Below are 6,000 nucleotides of genomic sequence, written 5' to 3'. Positions count from 1 at the left end.
CCTGCTGCCTCTGCTCCTTCCCCCGATGGCTACGAACTGAGCAGCAGAAGAGAGGAGGGGCACAGGAATAAGGGAAGAGGGGGAAAAAAAAAAAAGCAAGGAAAAGGACGAGGGGGGAAAAAAGGAATTTTTTTTTTTTTTTTTGCCTCTGCCCTTAATGTCCGCGATCTGGATCAAGGAAGGGGATTTTCTGTCTGAGCATGAAAAGGACTGCTAGAGCCCCAGGATTTTCACGCCTGCATTATCAGCCCAGCACCCAGTATGCCAGCTGGACAGAGAAGCTCTCCCACAAGTTCCTACCGAGCCGAATAAAACCCACGGGCGACCAGATCTCCGCCAGAGAGGGACATTAGCATCAGGTAAGGCGAGCGCTGCGGCTGCGGCGATGCCCCGGCTGCGGGCGCCCACCGGGCTCCCCCGTCCTGCCTCGGCCGCGTTGTGTAACGCGCCCCGCGGTCCCTCTCCGCCCCCGGCCGCGCACACGTTTTCTCTGCGTTGCACCCCCACCTTGGGCACGGAGTTACAGGGAAGATGCGGCGGGGGGGGGCTGGATGGCAGAAGTCCTGCAGCCCGATTAGCGGTTGTGTGTGTGGTGAGCGTGGGGCCGGGATTCGCTGGTACTGGGGAGACTGGGAGCACTGGTTCCTACTGGGGAAAGACGTAGCTCCAGGAGGATGCCCGTCAATAGGGTTTCAGCCCCCGATTTGAGGTGAGGGTGGGAGGGAGCCAGGCTCCATCTGTATTCCGGAGTGTCAATACATCCCAGGGAGGGGGGTGACGACGACACACAGTCCCCAAGGAGATGGTGTCATCTCTACTTAATCCACTGCTCCGTTTTCACAAGTGACAAGCAAATCGCGGAGGAAAAGGAAAGTCTGTCGCCTTCAATCCCACACTGGGCTGATTGCCTCGACTTCTCGTGGGGACTGGGAGACAGCGGCAGAGCCGGGGGAGGGCAGCGATGGCGGGGGTGGGGGGAGCTGCATCCCACAGTGCAGGAGATTGGTTTTCTCCAGCTCAGCTCTCAGCGCTGCTTAGGAGGCTGATGTGGAGCATAACTTTGCCTTTTCCAGTCCATGGGGAATAGGGGGACAGAGGGCATCTCCATGCCATTACATCATCCCCGAGGTCCAGCACAGCCTGGTTGTAAAGACCCAGTGATGGTCAGAAGAGAGGAGGGCTGTAGGTGTGAGTGTGTGTTTTGGCTTTGGAGAGTCCCTCTGTGCTTTTACTTGAGAGTGGGGAAGAGGAGAGGATGTCACTTCTTAGGTGTAGCCTCCTCTTCGTGGGCAGAAACAAGCAGCAGCTGAAATGCAATTTAGCCTTGTGATTGACATCTGCACTAGGTAGGATGGAAGGGTGCTTCATGCTTTACTCTGGCTGCTCATCTGGGTGCATAATTATAATAATTTGGTAATAGCAGTACAGCTGCTTTCCTGAGTTGTAGAAAAGTATTCAGGGGATGGTGAGAGGAGGAGGTAGTGAGTAAAAAGGAGACGAGGCTTCAGTATAAGAAATATTAAAGGATTTTTAAAAAAATTCCTTAAAAAGGAAAAGGATTGATCCAGATCTGCTTGTGAGTGACAGACAAGCCCGGGCTCTCTCCCTCCCACACACCACATAGACAAGCAGTTGTGGTCTCCCTCGCATGCATGTACATGCTAAGCACATAAAACACGTACTGCCGAACTTGCACAGCCCGCCCTGTGCTTAAATACAGCGTCTTGGTCTCGCTCTCACACGGATGCAAACACCTATTGGAGCTACGCAGCCCCACAGTTCCCCTGCACTCAGACACACAGACTTGATCTACACAGGAACAGACACCATAATATGCAGAAGTAGCTGCACTGAGATTCTCATTATGTGAATCAAACATTCAGGTGTTCACATGAGCACACGCACACTGTCTTCTTTGCAGGTCTCTCAGTAGGTGGTTTGTTCCTCCAGCATAGTCTTCTCCCTTGTAGTTAATTCCAGGCATTGATTTGGGGTTTGCCTGACTCCAAAGCCCTTTGCGACTCAGCAGAAAAAGCTCGCCACATCTTGTGTGTCTACATTTGTTTTACTGCTCTTTGCATGTTCCCAGGACTCGTGATTTTGGTACTGGAAAGGCAGACAAGCAGCAGACAGGGGATCAGGGAGATGGCAGGGGGAGCAGTGGCAAGCTCGTACCCATCATGCTCTCTCTGATCAAGAGCTGGAGTCTGTGAGTATGGGAAGTGCTCTGCTAGAGTTACGCTGCGTTTTCCCGTGTGAGAGTGTGCATGGGAGCAAAAGCACACATGTATCTATAGCTAAAACATACACGGTGCAAGGCTCCACTTCAGTCTTACCCTCCTTCAGGGCAAAACCCATCCTTGGAGTACAAATACTCCCATGCTTTTGCAAGCATCTTAGATCAGAAATGGTGTAGTATGTGCAGGGGAGATGATGTCGCTGGTGTTAGATGTATTTAATCAACATCTCCCCTCTGACCTTTCTCCCCTTCCCCTCTTTCTGTAGGGCCTAGGGAGGAGACAGTCCAGCCCTCCCAGAGCAGGAATATAACGAGAATGACTAAAGTCTGTGTTAGGACTTTAGAGAGGAGGAACGGATGGTGAATTGGCTTGCTCTAGGTAAAAGGTCTCCCAAAAGAGATGATGGAGAGTGTCTGTGTTTCCTCCTCACCTCTGCTGTTTACTACATCAGAAGTGTGTGTAAGGCTGATGCTAAACACTACATGGGGATGGGTCTGCTGGCAGACAATAATCGTTCTTGTCTGTGTAACAGAAATAGTTCCAAGCCCAGTCCTTCTGTCTTCGCTCAGGCAGAAGTCCCGCTGCCTGCTTGGAGTGCAGCGCTCAGGAACACGCTGCAGAAACTGCCTCCAGTCCAGAACTGTACCCGTCTCCCTGCCCACCTCCAGAGATGGAGAGGGATTTCTATAGCTTATCCAGGGCTCTGTACCGATGCGGTATTTACAGCTGATGCGGAGATGTTAAGAAGGCAGGAAAAAATAATGGGGGGGGGGCGGGCTAAAGATCAGAAATGGGGGTGACGAGCCCCAAAATCACCCTGAGGCGTGACGTTTGCAGATGGAAAACCAGGGAGCGACCCCTGCCACAGCGCGGGGGAGCGCGGGAAGGACACACACACACTCACTCCCCCGCTCCCCCCGTTCCGCCCCCGCGCCGCTCCGCGCCCCGCTGCGCCAGCGCCGGCTCCTGCCGCGGGGCCCCAGGAGGGGGCGCTGTGTCTCCACGCAGCGCGGAGCGGCGCGGAGCGGAGCGCGGGATCGCCCGCCCATCACCCCCCCGGCCTCGCCGAGCCGGAGCCAAGCGCTAATAATAATGCGGGGGCGGGGGAACGATAAATAACAACAGGGCTCTCTTCTCCAAGGGGCCCAGGTGCAGCTGAATGGGTTTGGGCCGGATCCTTTCTGGCTGCAAACGCGCTGTTTGGGGGAGGGGGGGGGGAAAGCGGGAGTTCTGCTGAGGATCTGGCCCGATACACGCAGGAATCTTTTTACCCGGTGATGAAATGCAGCTACTTCTGGGACAGAGCCCAGCAGCTTTTCCGTGCCAGCAAATACTACAGGGGAAGTGAAAAATCACTTCATGCATTGAAAGTGCAGAGATGAACTTAGCGAGGCAGAATATAAATTACCCGGAGTTAGGTAGCTTGTGCCCTGTGGTTTGATTTACACCATCTCTCTTGCAAAAGTATCACGGGATTTTTAACAACCATAAGGACCTTGGCCCATTTCCCTCCAGGCCATGCAGAGCAGCTTCTCAGAAAGAGAGAATATCCATGCAGGGAGGGATCTGGCGTCCAAATAGACCCATGGACCACAGTCTGATCCTGTGATTCTTCCTCTTGCCTGGCAGATGCCTGCTGCCCGGGATGGGACGCTGAGTTACTGAATAGTGCTGGGCTGAGTCAGGGCAGAGCATCTCCTCCCGGCTGGATGCGATACCCCAGGGTGTTCTCAGATGCCAGGAAAGGGTTCTGCTCGCTGTGCCCCTGCACTGCCGTGTCCAGCCAACCTGCTGGGACCAGAGCTCGGTTGGACAGGGCTGCAGCTTGAAGTCGGTGTGTGGAAAAGGGAAACATCAACAAGCAGAGCAGCCTGGGGAAGGAAATCGGACATATCTGCTGGGTTCTGTCTGGAGAGAGTCAGACATGGGCAGAGCTGGACTAGACAAACGACGTGACATTCACCAGGGTTGGGGAGTAGGCACGCGATAGCTGTTGCTGACTTGGCAGGCTGAGCTGTGCCGTTTCAGAAAAGAAAGTGCTAGGACTAGAGGAACGGGAGAAAAAGCAGAAATCAGAGGAGCAGCTGATTTAAACTGAGCTGAAGACAATTGAAGGACTCAAATTTGCTGCAGGGATGCTGGATCAGATCCCCAGTGAAGGTGGCATAAGTTGGGTTATTTCGAAAAGGGGCTCAGAGTCAAGCCCAGGATTCCCTTTGTGGTTGGGTTGGGGGGTTTAATACATGTCTATACCTTCTCAGCCCTATGCTCAGTGAGCTGTTTTCTTGCAGCCTTGAGGCAAGACCTGCAAGCAGCATCACAGCAGAGAGGGAAAGGCACTTATTTATTCTTCCTATTTATTCTTCTGAAGTCATGTGTTCTACATCCATTTTACCATTGCCTACAAGGAGCAGCTGACAGAGCTTAGCTGCGCACGAGGCTGTTACTGTGTCTGTGACAGGCCCGCGCGGAGCACGGTGCTGGTGACATTGGTCCCCATGGCATCGCGGTGCCCCTGTGATGGCACATCTCTAGGTGTTGACATAGTGTTCCCCAACGCTTGAACTCTCATATGCATGATTCTTGGCTTCCGTTTCAGAAAAAAGCCAGCTAGTTGCACTGCTGATGGATCACGTTTTACGCTGGCAATAGAAATAATAGTGAGTCAGAGCAGCAGCAACCGATCGGAGCGAATAATCTGAAACTGCTTCAAATGGTGGCCTCCAGAGGAGGACAGAGCGAATAGCCTTTGCCAGACACATACTGTTGTTGTTTGGTGTTTATATTGGTGATAGAAATGCTGGGCAGAGGCAGAAACTCAGGTGCCAGGAGCACCAGTATGGTTTTCAAGCCCCAGAACAAATTCTGTCTGTGTGTTAGCAGTGAGCGCTGTTCAACGGAGTATTGCCATCACAGTGACATCTTTTGTCCCAGAGGTTCACAAATGACAACAAAGCCAGCTCTGGGCTGACATATATGAAGCAATGAAACAAAAGCTTGCAAACCAGGCTGGGAGAGGTTCTCACACATAACAGAGGCTCCAGGAAAAAAAAAATTGCTCCAGGGCTTTTTGTTGGAAATCAAAACAGAATATAGGAGCAGAGGGAGCTCTCCCACCCGTTCTCCCATACTGCCTGATTTCTAGCAGGGTAGCTTTGTCCTTGCAATTTCTTCATGCTTGGGACCAGTCTCATGGCTATCCTGATAGAAAGTGTGCACTTTCACCTGATGTTTATAGAAGATAAAGCCTAGAGCCTTATGACAGGTCTTATTGCTTGGACTTTTATATCTATGCATATTACAGCTGAAATACACCATACGGTGAGTACTTGTGAAAGGTTTGAAACCACTTGCTGTAAATCATCCCAGCCTGTCGAAACCAGGGGAGTTAGCGGGCTCCATGGTGAGTGAGGATCTCTTTCTTAGGGTTTGATTTAGAGTGTGATTTAGAACCTGGCCTGCGCTCTAGACTCTGCTGTGTCCATCATGATTTTGGATGCAGTTTTGGCCAGAAGTCCTGAGTCGGCACAACTGATCCCATTTAGCCATCTCTTTACCCTGGCTGGAGCTGCCTATGAGGTTGTCAGATACGTTGCTAACACTGGAGACCTTGGTGGTAATTTATTCTTGCAGTTGTGGATGCTGACTCGCTAAGCAGGGTGGAAGATGGGGAGCGCGAGCTTTAAACGATTGGCTTGTGCAGGCAGAATGTTCCAGGTGTGCCTGCCAGGACCAGAAGAATAAATAAAAACAAGTTTGT

The 6,000-nt window shown here is 52.1% G+C and overlaps 1 protein-coding gene across 1 annotated transcript in view; it reads left to right on the top strand.

Moving 5' to 3' along the window:
• Nucleotides 1–265: 265 nt before the first annotated feature.
• BRINP1 (BMP/retinoic acid inducible neural specific 1) overlaps nt 266–6,000 on the top strand; it is an 81,805-nt gene continuing 76,070 nt past the window's right edge. Inside the window, exon 1 of the mRNA XM_065648627.1 lies at nt 266–359. The gene's annotated coding sequence lies outside the window, so the exon portion shown is untranslated. The remainder of the gene's footprint in view (nt 360–6,000) is intronic.

This window comes from Caloenas nicobarica, chromosome 19, assembly GCF_036013445.1.
Source record: "Caloenas nicobarica isolate bCalNic1 chromosome 19, bCalNic1.hap1, whole genome shotgun sequence".
Lineage (NCBI taxonomy): Eukaryota > Metazoa > Chordata > Aves > Columbiformes > Columbidae > Caloenas > Caloenas nicobarica.
The sequence above is the reverse complement of the archived record's forward strand: the minus strand, read 5'-3'. Positions and strand labels throughout refer to the sequence as shown.